The sequence below is a fragment of the Mirounga angustirostris genome, unplaced genomic scaffold, assembly GCF_029215605.1.
Source record: "Mirounga angustirostris isolate CCGP_5_RB_7025 unplaced genomic scaffold, mMirAng1.0.hap1 SCAF_1, whole genome shotgun sequence".
Taxonomy (NCBI): domain Eukaryota; kingdom Metazoa; phylum Chordata; class Mammalia; order Carnivora; family Phocidae; genus Mirounga; species Mirounga angustirostris.
This window is the reverse complement of record NW_026991709.1, coordinates 161,103,778-161,117,010: the sequence shown is the minus strand read 5'-3', so window position 1 is coordinate 161,117,010 and position 13,233 is coordinate 161,103,778. Positions and strand designations below refer to the sequence as shown.

Genomic DNA, 13,233 nt, shown 5'->3' with positions numbered 1-13,233 from the left:
CATATATCTTTCCTTTCGCCCATGTGGGTTGTCATTTTTTTATTGCGGTAAAGATATATAACGTAAAATTGCCATTGTAGGTGTGCAGTTCATTGGCATCAAGTACATTCACAGTGTCGTGCAGCCATCCTCACCATCCATCTCCAGAACTTTTCCACCTTCCCCAAACTGACGATCTGTCTCCACTGAACACTAACTCCCCGTTCTCCTCCCCCAGCCCCCGGCAGCCACCATCCTACTTTCTGTGCCCATGAATTTGACTACCTTAGGGACCTCATATCAGTGAAACTGTATGTCCTTTTGTGACTGGCTTATTTCACTGAGCACAATGTCCTCAAGGTTCCATGTTCCTTCCTTTTTGTGGCTGAATAATACTCCATTGTATGGACAGACCACATTGTGTTTGTCCATCCAACCATTGATGGACGTGTTTTAGCTATTGTGAATAATGCTGAGATGAATATTGGTGTACAAATATCTCTTAGAGTTTCTGCCTCAATAATTGGGCAGTCATTTCATTACTGAGTTATGAAAACCTGACTTAAAAAAAAAAAGATTTTATTTATTTATTTGAGAGAGAGAGAATGAGAAAGAGAGAGAGCATGAGAGGGGGTAGGGTCAGAGGGAGAAGCAGACTACCCACTGAGCAGAGAACCCGATGCAGGACTCGATCCTGGGACTCCGGGATCATGACCTGAGCTGAAGGCTGTCGCTTAACCAACTGAACCACCCAGGTGCCCCGAAAACCTGACTTTTTAATTAACATCTGAGTTTCAACCTTAGTTACGGTTGACGGCTCAGTGTTTCAGCCAACATCTTAGTTATTGACTAACATTCAAGTTATTCACCAGCCCTGACTTTTAGCCAAGATCTTAAAAATGGGCTCACACCCTAGTGATGAGCTAACTTCTTGTTTTTTAGCTAATGTCTTAATTAGCAAACTCACATCTTTGCTTCCAGCTAAACACCTTCCGTCTCAGTTAACACTTTGGTTATCACCTACCACCCACTTTTTCAGCTAATGCTTTAGTGGACATTAATACCCTTGTTACTTCAGCCAGGATAAGACCCTGCTGAACTGGGAAAGGAAAGTGGGGGGCTTAAGAAGGAAATGTGAAGACATTGAAGACTCAACCTTTATGTGAATAAGGGAGGTCCTCCGAGGACCTTCTTTACCTCACTTGAATTGTATACTGGGGAGGAGGAGGAGCCCCCTCTTGTTCTCTTGGCGCCACCAGTGGGCACTGAGCCCCTCAATGGGCCCAGCCCCTTGTCCTGTACGTGTTTAATGACCGAAGTATAGGAATGTTCCCAACTTAGTTGCCCTTCCCAGCTTTGCTGGGGCAGGATAGGCTGGTAGAGCTTTGAGCAACACGAGCCTTGATATCTCCTTCCAGCAAATGGGTGGCTGTAGGCCAAGCATGTGTAAGGTTATATCTCCACAGTGAAAAAATAACTCAGGGATGAGCAGGGTTGATTTATGGGACTGGCTATGGGAGGAAAAAAGACACGCATGAGCCCAGGTTTGGAGCTCATGAGAGAGAGAGGCAGAAGTGGCTGAGCTGCCAAAGGGAGCCAGGGGGCTGGGGTCCTGGGGTCAGCTCAGACGTGGCCTGGAGTCACGGAGCCAGTGGTATGGTTCCCTTGGTGGCCCCCCAGCATCTGTGGCATCAAGCCCCCCAGTCTTGTTTACACCTACTCGTCCCTTCCTACTGTCCCACAAGTCCCTGCACCCTGTGATGCAATCATTCCCTGGGTGACCCTGGCCCCAGTCACTAGAAGACTTGCAAGTTCACTCTGCCCTTGCAGTCAGTACCTGAAGCCCAGAATGCCTTTTCCTCTGCTCCAACTGACTCCTCGCAGCCTTAGTGCACATGGGCTCACCTCTGGGGATCCTTTCTCAGAGACAAGTCCCTCTTAGGGTTTTTTTTGTTTGTTTGTTTGGAAAGGTCTTGTTGGGATCTGAGGCTCTGTGACTATAAATAAAGATCTCATTTCAGAGCTTGGCTCTTCATGAAAGTTTTGTGAATGAATGAATGAGTGAGTGAGTGAATTAAGTGAGTAAAAGGATGAATGAATGAATGAATGAATGAATGAATGAATGAATGAATGAACAAGTAGGCGGGTGGTGCGGATAGGGTCACTTCCAATCTCCAGGGACAGCAGAGGCTCTGGAGGCAGGGACCCTCGCTCTCATATCTTCCTGACATGTCATGTGTTATCCAGAAACACCTGGAACCCAGTCCCCATGACCAAAAAGTGCAGCTGGCCCTTCTCTGCCTTCTGTCCAGTTCCAGGGGATCTGGGATCTGCTCCCTGCTCAGGCCACCATCCTGTAGGGGGATAACACCATCCTGTAGGTGGCTCAGGCCACCACCATGTTGGGTGATAACAGCTTGGATCCTGGCATTCTCTGGCTCATGAGCACTCGAAAAGCAGCATCCTCTGCTCGGCCCTGAGGGCAGCTCTGAGGGCCCCTCCCCAACCTTGCATGACTCCCACCTCAGCGTTGTACTCCTGAGCTTGGGATGTGACCCCAGGTGGGCCGCATGATCTCTCTAGACTCACATCTGTTGCACTCATTCATCTGCATGACCTAACCCACACGGTGCTTCCTGATCTTGTCTCCTACCCTGACCCCATTAGCCTCAGCCACATCCAGCTAGTTCTTACCTCAGGACCTTTGCACTGGCAGTTTCTTCTACCTGGAATGTTCTTCCCCCAGATTTTTGTTACTTTCTTTCTTTGTGTCTCAGCCCAAAAGTCACTTTCTCAAAGAGGCCTTTCCTGAGCATCCCAGGAGGCATGAGGTCAGTCCAGCCCTGTTGTACCTTCACTCCCTGGGTGGTGTCAGTGCCTGGGAGGGGACATCTCTCCTATTTGGGGGCCCAGAGTCTCATGTCCCAAATATGTGGGGAACACAGGGCATTGGCCTGCAGGATTCTGGATCCTCTCTCTGCTGTGGGCTGCTGGTTAAACTTCGTTATAACATGGTCTGCCATTTACTGATACCCCTAAAGGTACAGGATCAAAAGGCTGATTTTCCAGTTGGGGAAACCGGGCTCAGAAAGGGAAGTGGCCTATCCAAGGCCACACAGCAGTAAGGGGTGGAGACTGCAAATCCACATCTTGCCCACACCCTTGGCTGCCTCTCCTGGTTCCGTCTCTGTCCCCATAGCTTCCCTAACATTTGCTACTTTGCTACTCGCTCCGTAAAACTGATCCCAGACTCCAGGAAGCAAAGCATGGGGTGGGAGAGGACAGACAGAGCCTTGTACCTAGGAGGAGGCTCTGTGACCTGGACCAGGGTCTACTTAGATTGGCTGGACTCTGAATTGTATTCCATTCTGGGTCTGTGTCCCTGCCCTGCTAGGGGCCAAATCATCCCATTTGTCTAGGACAGTCCCAGCCAGAGCACTGGAAGCCGTAGATCCTGGAAACCTTAGTCCTGGGCTAATTGGGCCTGTTGGTCCCTCTCAAGTGAAGGGAGGGCAAGGCAGGCAGGAGGCCCGGCCCCAGTGAAGGCTGGGAGGTGGGAATGAAAGTGTGTGAGTGGCAGATCTGGCTGCTTTGGCTTGTGGAAACTTCTGGGTCTAGGGAGCAGGGAGGAGAGGGAGGAAAGAGGAGGGATTTGGTTCTAGGGGCCTCGAATGCCAAGCACAAGATGTGGGCATCAGGAAGTGCTGTGACTTTTTGGAAACTGCTCCTTAGAGGAAGGAGAGCTTGAGAGAAGCAAACTGAGCCCTTGGAACCCCCTCTAGTCTCAGCAACCAGCCCTGGAAGGGGGGCGGGGGAGCTGACCCTCTTGCCCGGCCAGCCTCCAGGCGCTGCTACCCAACACAGTGGGTCCTTTCTTCTAGAAGAATTCGGTAACAAAACACCGAACAACACCCCCGTGACCGCCTCTGCCTGAGGGGCTTTGCAAGGGGTGGGCAGAGAGGTAAGCAAACCCTGGACAGCCACTGCCCGGGGAGGTTCTGTAATTGGAAATATTCGCCTTGTCCCAAAGCCAGAAGCCAGGGGATCCTGGGGGCCAGCTTAACCCTGGTCTGCTCCTCCCCAGTGGGGGCGGCACATGCCTGTGGTTTGGGGTGTTGGGGGCCGAATCCAGCTGGATTCTTGGCCAGGAGCCCCAGAAGCCAACGCAGCCGCCCGAGGATGCAGGGGGAAGGCCGACAGCCGAAGTGCTGACAGGACTCCCCACAGCTCCATGCCTGGCTCGCTCCCCTCCACGACCCATTCCACAGAGGAGGAAACCAAGGGCCAGGGAAGGCCCTGGCTCTTTACCCAAGGTCACCTTGTCAGCAGCAAACCTTGTCTGAAGGCTGTGATGTCCCCGGGGCCTTGCTCGGGGCCGCTGAGAACACACAGTGGTGGTTAACTGTCACCGAAGTGGGGGACGGTGTCCGCGCTCTCCCTCACACCCCTGCACCTCTCTTTTAGAGCTGCTTGTAGGAGTAGGATTTCATGAAGACAGGCTATGCGGTTAAAGCCATGTCTGAAAACCCTTCTTCGAGTCTGTTGGTTCTCCAGGAGGGGTCCCGGGACCACCAGCAGCAGCTTCTGGAACTTGTTAGAAATGCCCCTTTCTGGCCCCTCCTCAGACCTACAGACACACGCTCTGGGGGGGCGGGTGGGTCACAAGCCCCTGGGATCCCAAGGCTCCAGCAGGGCTGAGAACCCCTGCTCCCGTCCAGTGCGAGAGAGGACACTGAGGCCTGGGGCCTCCCGTCGCTCACGGCAGAGCATCTTCTAGCTTCAAGCTTCAGCTTCCCTCCTCCGGGCCCCCCCAGCAGCGTGTTCCTCTCTCTGAAGTCAATGACCTCTTTTGTCTTAAAAGTAACTCACCGAGGAGAGCCCCCTGCCCCCCACCCCAAGACCGGAAGCCCCTTGAGGGCAGAAGCAGCATCTGATTGTCCGGTCCTTCCGGGGCCTCACCATGGTGCCGGGCAATTCTGAAACACACACTTAGTCAATTAACTCATTGAACAAGCTCTCTGTTATACACTTGATATACGGACTACCTCGCACTTCCGCCAGGATCTGGCAAGTCACTCCCCCCTTCCTCTCGGGCGCCGGTCAGCGGTGCCCAGGCACTGACACCGGGACGGTCTAGCCCATGGTCTCCAGCCCAGCCCAGTATTTCTCCCTTTGTCAGGGTCTCTCCCCAAACATGGAAGTCACTCAGAACTGAGCAGGATCCGGTAAATTCAGATCTTTGATTCCCCGCCTACTGCCCTCACCTGGCATTCACACGCCCTCTGTCAACTCCCTCCCCACCCCCAGCATCTCTGCCTGCCTAGGGTGTCACTCTGCTCTAAGGGCAACCCTTCAAACCGAGATGGGGCTCTGCACCTGCAGGGCTCCTGGAATGGTCACTCACTCTCCTCTGCCCGTCTCTCTCCACGCTCCCTTTTCCAATGGGCAGCCAGATCTCTAGTGTTCTCATTCTAAGAGTGGGGTTTCAACCTCAGAGCTAAATCTGGACCCTAGATCGGATGAGAGGGGCTCTGTGGCCGCAATGAGATTCAGAGGTGGCCGCAACTTGGTGCGTGGCCCTGCCCTCCTCGGGGCTCGAGTTGTCCATGAGCATACAATAATCCCATAGCATGGGGCTCAGCTGCCACATGACATTTAAGCACCTCGTTCTAAGATGTGCCAGAGAGAGGGATTAGGCTGTGTGGGACCCAGCACCGGGGGCAGCTGCTAAAGGGTTCTGCTCTCCCTCCTCCTTCACTTCCCCAAGATCTGGACAATTGTACCAGCCTCCACCAGGCTCCCTGCCTCCGGTCTTAACCCTCTCCAATCCACACTCAGCACAGCTTGACCCTAGCACGACACTGCTAGGGTCAGTCCTCCAAGGGGAGGACTCTGCCCTCTCCAGGATACAGCCTGAATCCTTAGCCTGGCATTTGAGGCTCTTGACAGTTTGACCCCAACTTGACATTGTGCATCACCATCCCTTCACCTGCCTTCAGACCCAGGACGTGACATTCTCCCAAACACACCAGGAGCTGCCAGGCAGCTGCCTCGCTGCCTCCCGTGCCTGGGAGACACACCATCCTTCCCCTTCACCCCTGGCCACTCATGCAGTTGATCACTCCTTGCACGCTACTGAGCACCTTCTAGGTGCTGTGGACTCTGTGGACTCTGAGGATGAACAGCTACAATCCCTACCTGCTCTCATGAGCCTCCAGTTCGGGAGGAGGGACTGATGCAGGACTCCGCAGGGGAGGGCTACCTGGGCAAGCGCTGAGTGTTTATGAGAGAATTGGGGAAGGTTGGGAGGGGAGGGCATTCCAAGCAGAGAGAGCAGTCTGTGCAGAGGCCAGGAAGCAGGAGGGGGCAGGACAAGGCCACCCTCAGGGGTACATGCCCAGTGCAGTTGCTCAGAAGAGCCCCACGCTTGGGCTTTAAAGCTCCCAATTGCTGCCTTGAAATTTGTCATAATTTTATCTTCGAATTTGTGTTGCTTAAGTGCAACGTGGAGTGTGTACCAGGGGACTTGGAAGCTCGGCTGGCACGCTGGACGTGGTCCCACCTCCTGCCACTACTTGAGGACGTTCAAGGTCCCGCCATGATCCCACCCCCTGGCATCCCAGGCCCCATCCCGTTGACGTGTCTTCTGCCAGGGGCTTGGGTGCTGGCAGAGAGAGGGTCAGGGTCACACGCCCACAGCATCTCAGAGAAGGGCAAGGCAATGGGTGCTCTGGCCCCAAGCTGACAGCACCAGAAGGCATATGGGGGCCACTCCAGCAGGGGGATCTAGGTACCTAGTGCAGAAGGACACTGTCCCAGCAGGGATGGCACAGTACCCTGTGGGTTGCCTGTCCCAGTGGGTTGGGGTGGCAGGCCCAGGGAGGGGAGATGTTTGGCTTGGTCTGCCACCCCTTTCTGGGGCACAGCTCATCATCGATCAGGCAGCCGGTGGGAGGGGCAAGCCAGAAGTCCGTGGGCACGTGAGTGCTGAGTTGTGGGGCAACACCAGGTGCAGGTGTGGGTTCCCCATGAGCGTCTCTGCACTCAAGGGAGTGTGACATTAACTAGCACCATGAGAGAGAGAGAGACAGACAGACAGACAGAAAGAAGAGAGAGAAAGAAAGATCATGGAAGAATGGAAAAGGTTTATATCTTAGTCCCTTTAGTGATACTTAATTCCTGCCTTTTGAATGGGAGTTAGGGGGCCTCTGAATTATGCAGCCAGCCTGGGGACAGAGCACGTGTGAGGAACTCAGGGCGGGTGGTGTGGCCAGACAGAAGGACATGGACAGGGAGCAGACCACTGTGTACCAGGCACAGGCTAGAGGGGCTTAGGAAATCATCCCCCTCCCCAAATCTGGAATGGTCAGAGAAATTAAACCCTATTTCACATGTGGGGAAACAGGGCCCAGAGAGAAGGCCCTCTTCCCTACGGAGTGCTCAGAGACCCCACCCAAGCTGCGGATCAGACCACAGGGCATGGCGTGTCCTGGGAGGCAGGGTGGTCCTCAAACCCTCAGATCCAGGATGCTCATTGGGTTCCAGTCATAGTGGAGGAGTGGCAGGCAGGAGGGGGTGGCATGAATAACTTGGGGTCTGGAGCCTGCCAACTCCCTAGGGCTGCCTGCCCCACCCACCCGTACCCTGGTCCCAAGCATCTAATCAGCCATTCTGAGCCTGCCCATCAGATAAAGGCTCGTCTTACATCACAGCTCTTCAGGCCCCCAGCGCTGAGGAAGCCAGTGCTTAGCCAACAGCAGGGGTGAGTTTCAGAACAACAACAGAAGGAGGGAGGGCGCTGGAGGCGGAGATATGTTTTCCCGCTGGCTTTCTTACCTCTGCTTCCCCCAGACTATTCACATCTAGCAGAACTGCCACGACAATTGTGATGATAGCCAGTGTGCACCTGGTTCTTAGTGGGGAGGAGGCACTGTTGCAGGCACTTTGCGTGTATGGAGTCCTTTCATCTTAACTGTAGCCCCAGAGCAGAGATTCCATTTTCGTCCCCACTTTACAGAGAGGGTCACGGAACTGGTCGGCGGCAGAGCCAGGACCTGACCCCAGGCAGTGCCGCTGTGGTCTGAGCACCCAAGTCACGGCCATGCTGCTTCTCTCGCACCGTGATGTCCCCAGCCCCTAACACAGTCCCAGTATGTAGTAGGTACTCAATAAATAGTCATCAAATACGTGGCCAGATGTATCATATCAGATCCCTCATTTCTCTTTCTGGGTCTGTTTCCCTGACAACATGTTTACTCCCGGAGGTCAGGAACTGGATCGAATCTGTCTCAATGACCAGCACAGAACCTAGTACACAGTAGGTGCTCAATAAATGCCTGATGAATAAACCTAGTACACAGTAGGTGCTCAATAGATGCCTGATGAATAAACAAAAGAATGAAGGAACCAGAAGAGATGGTTCAGGGGCCTAGAAAGACAAACAGCGTGGAAGACGGGCCAAGAATTTTCCCTGCAAAGCCTGGACACTGAATTCATTCCGATGACTCTTTGTTATGCACTCAAAACAGTTGGCAGCACAGGGTGGCAAGGGGCATGTTGCCCAATTCAAGAAGCAGGCCGTGGGGGGTGAGGGCAGTAACAAGCCTGCAGAAAGCCCCCTGGAGGGTGTCCTGTCCAGCATGCTTCATGTTCAGCCACTTCCTTTTAGTTTTTTAAAAAACAGCTTTATTGAGATATAATCTTATGCCATAAAATTCATCCATTTAAAATGTGCAATTCAGTGCTTTTTAGCCTAGCTCCAGAATTGTGCAACTATTACCACCATCTAATTTTAGAATATTTTCATCTTGCCAAAAGAAACCCTCATCCATTAGCACTCACTCCCCATCCCTACCTCCCCACCCCCAGCTCTAGGCAATCACGAATCTACATTCTCTGATCGACCTAGACTGCATTTTTCATGTAAGTGGACTCCTACAATCTGTGGCCTTTTGTGACTGGCTTCTTTCACCTAGCATCATCTGTTCAGGGTCCACTGATGCCGTGACGTGGGCCAGGACCATGTTTCTTTTTATTGCCAAGTAGTATTTCATTGTGTGGCTCTACTGAATTTTGTTTATTCATTAATCAATTGATAGATGTGTGGTTTTGTTTTTTTTTTTTAAGATTTTATTTATTTATTTGAGAGAAAGAATGAGAGAGAGAGAGCATGAGAGGGGGGAGGGTCAGAGGGAGAAGCAGACCCCCCGCCGAGCAGGGAGCCCGATGCGGGACTTGATCCCGGGACTCCAGGATCATGACCTGAGCCGAAGGCAGTTGCTTAACCAACTGAGCCACCCAGGCACCCCAGATGTGTGGTTTTGTAACTACTTTTTAGCTCTTATGAATAATGCTGCTATGATTACTCACATGTGGACAAACGTCTTCATTTCTCTTGAGTATCTACCTAGAAACAGAATTGCTGGAACATATAGCAACTCTGTGGCTAACATTATGTTGCCTCTTAATTTGGGGCAAAAATGAATAATATCTTTCTTTGACAATTTAAAAATACATTCCAACACCTACGCACTCCTGCAGGTTACAAAGCTCGGGCGAAGCCCCGAACAGGGGATTCTTGAGGGGATCAGGCATGCCAGTGGGTCACATGAGTTCAAAATCCCAGCATTGTCACCTGCTGTGTGACTCTGCCCAAGTGTGTCCACCTCTCTGGGTCTCAGTGTCCTTGGCCTTGACAGGGAGATTTCCATGTACAGTTTGAAGGCACCGTGTGAGAAGCAAATGACATAGCACGTGCAGACTACTGGTATGCTGTGGGGTCTGGATGCGAGATCGTGGATGTCATTTACTGCAGCAAACACGCATTTCTTTGTGCCTGCTGCTGGACACTTTCATTTTACAGATGGAAAGACTGAGGCTGGGGAAGGACGAGGATTTTCCCAGAATTGGGGCGGCGAGGACAGGCACAGGGGCCCCTGTCTGCCCCTCAGTCACATTTTAAGCAAAGGAGAGGTCAGGTCACAGCACCCCTAAGTCACGCTGAAGGTTTTCACCTTGACCCCTTCCCCTCCTGCCAACTGCAACGATCAGCTGTGTCTGGGGAGGGGTCTTTCCCTCTCTGTGCCTCAGTTTCATCATCTGTAGAATGGTGCTTCCGTCCCCGGGTGTCTGTGAGGATGAAGTGAGGTAACAGACGTAGGATTAAGCTCTGAAGCCTGGCGGATATAGAATGTTGAGCTGTTGCTTCCAGCTCGTAGGAGAGATGCAGGGGCCGCATGGGGAAAAGAGCAAAATAAAACGAGAGCCGTGAAACACGATCGTTCACAAGAATTACCACTGCAGGTGCGCCCGTCATAGTGGCCACGATGAGAAGGACAGACCGCCGCAGGTTGGTGAGGGTGTGCAGCGGCTGGGACTCCGGGAGTGTAAAACGGTGCAGGCATTTGGAAAACTTTGCAGAACCTACCAAAGCCGCGCGTACACGTGTGGGACCTGGCAATGCCACGGCGGGCTGTTTAACCAAAGGATAAATACCACGATCGCCGAAAACCTTGTTCGAGAATGTGCAGCGCCGGTCCGAGCAGCCGTTCGCTGGAAAGGCTCCTGGCGTCCAGCAACAGGTCACTGGGCAGATGTTCTGGAGCGGTTTCGTACCAGGGAAGAACAGGCAGCCAAGAGAACAGACGAACTGGAGTGAACTCTACACCAACCTGGATGAATCTCACAGGCGTGCTATTGAGCAAAAGGAGCCAGACACGAGGGGGTATGCGGGGCGCCATCCCATTGGCATAAAGTTCAAACACAGCCGCGACGATTCTCTGGTGTTAGAAGCCCGGAGAGCGGCCCCTCTTGGGGGAGGGGGGCACGTGGGAGCTTCGGCGCCACAGGCATTGGAGGCTGCTGCTTCCTGATCTGGGGGACACGGGTGTGTTCAAGTGGTGAAGATTCACGAAGCTCCCCAGGCGTCCTTTCTGCCCTTTTCTGTATGAATGGCTGCCTCTGAACAAGTGTCCTGAAAACCAGAAGCATCCGCGCTCTGCTAGAACGCGCACGAAGGCGCAGGCGTTGCGCACGGGAGGATGGTGGCCTCCACTGCAGAAGGTGACAAGTGGGGGCTGAGAGAAGAGAAGGAAACAGGCATTGCGCAGGCCAATGACAGTGGCGGGGGGCGGGGTGCTGCGGCCCAAAGGCAAGAATGTTTTCATCTGGGACACGGGGTCCTAGAGGGACTGACAATTCCAACCGGGGGGGGGGGGGAGAGGGCAGGTGAGGAGGCCCAGTGAGGAGTCCTGTTGTTATGAGTGGGACTGTCACTTATCATTCCTGTCATACAGATGGAGAAACCGAGGCTTGGAGAGAGGAGCTCGTCTCTGCCCAGGGCCACATCGGAGGCGTGGAAGCAGGTGTGTCTGCCTCATCTGAACCAGGCAGCCAGGCCTCACTCTTGGCACCCTCACTGCCCTCCCACGGCAGGGGTTGAGAAGGGTCAGACCCAGCCTCGGTGGGTTTCCAGGCCCCTTCTGAGGCCCCAGGCAACTGACCTCCTGCCACGTCCCTGAAGCTCTTTCCTATAATCTCCAGGGAGGGGTCCGCATGGTTAGGGTTCGGTCCTTGACGAGGGGCAGGCTCTGCTCTGTCCACGCTCATTCATCCAGTGACCGAGGCCATGTCCCGGGCTTGCCAGAGACTCTACCCAACTCATGGTGTCCCTCTGGGGCTCAGTTTTCCCTTCTGTAAAATGAAGTTGAGTGGTGAGAGGCACTGGCCTCTCACAGTCCCTTTGCTTTCCTCTTATGTCCTAAGCCTCTCCTTGGCAGCTTAATTCTGAACTCAACCAGTAAGTAGCGGGACCCAACCTGGAGCCTGGCCGGCTTTCTGGGACTGGACTGGACATTTTGTTCTCACACAGGAGGACCCTATAGGACCGGCTCTCCCATTTCTTCTCGCGGGAAGCATTTACTGGCACCTCCTGTGTGTGACTGCGAAGAGGCGTCAGACGGGCTCCACTAGCCAATGCCAGGGAGCGGAGAGATGGACGAGCTGCCGCCCACAGACAGACAAACAGACCTACTGTGTGCCAGCCCCAGGCTCGGCTCCTCTGTGCTCTCTGCCAGTCCTACTGCAGCCCGCAAAAATCCCTCCCCGTCCCGGGGTGGGCTGGGGACGAACCTTGTGAATCCAGAGAAGGGGATGTAACTGGAGATCCAGACACTGCAGCGGGAGGCCACTCCGCCTGCTGACCAAGCTGGGGTCTGTGTTCACAGGAAATGGGGCCACAGTTATGCCAGAAAGAAACATCAAGTTTCCTCTAACAAGCCAGAAGAAGTACAAGTAGGTGGTGCTGATGGTGTGGTGTGTGCATGTTGGGGAACACAGGATGAAAATCCATCCTCGTGAAGGGGATCGTTTCTTTCATTTTAGACCTTTTAGGTTAAAATCAGCCGCACAGCCCCATCCTCCTTGCCTCACCTGAAACGGAGGGATGTACGTGAGGTGCTCCGTGTAGCGTCTGGCCCCTGGCAAAGCCTGTTATTAATTTAGGTCAAATGAGCCTGAATGAGCACACGGCCCCTGCAGATGGATATTTATTTACAAAGTATAGATGTGTTTCTGAACCAGCATATTATGTACACTCGGAAGCACATACTCAAATGGAATTTTTAAAAAGATGCTGAGTAGACACAAGCAGTCTGATCTTTGCTCACCCAGTTACTGCTGCTCAGGACAGCCCTTGCCCAGCCCAGAGCTTTCTCTCCACCCAAGAGACAGCTGAGGGGTTGGGTCAGGGGCTGATGTCCCAGATGCCCCATCCCGTGGGTTCTGCCACCTCCTCATGCACCCCCTAGAAAGGAAGGCATTAGACCTCCCACAGTGTACTGATCAGGGAGAGGAACATAAGGTAGACATTTGTATTTTATTTAACCTGTAAGCCTTGCTTCCAGGTACTATTCAAATATTTCACTAGTATTAACTCATTCCACCATCAATGAGGAGAGTTTCTATATTAACTTTGTTTTAGCAGATGGGGAACTGAGGCCCAGGGGGATTCAGTAATTTGCCCAAAGTCACACAGCTGAGAAGAAATAAAGCCAGGCTTTGAACCAGCATGTCTCCAGGGCCCACACTCTTCTCGGGCTCACCATGACCGACCTCACCTCTGGCTTCCCAGAACGGGGAGTATCTATTCATAGCCGAGGCCCAGAGGGAGCCAGTGACTCTCATACCCCAGGCTTCCCCCAAGGGCCTGTTGCAACACACATTCTAACAACAATATAATTCTCATCCCCATTTACA

The 13,233-nt window shown here is 53.2% G+C and overlaps 1 long non-coding RNA gene across 1 annotated transcript; it reads left to right on the top strand.

Annotated features, from left to right (window-relative positions):
- Positions 1 to 10,555: 10,555 nt before the first annotated feature.
- On the top strand, positions 10,556 to 13,002 carry LOC123834728 (uncharacterized). The gene is made up of 3 exons (XR_006788491.2): positions 10,556 to 11,040; positions 11,274 to 11,342; positions 11,849 to 13,002. It is a non-coding gene; the product is annotated as an uncharacterized LOC123834728 (long non-coding RNA).
- Positions 13,003 to 13,233: the final 231 nt, after the last annotated feature.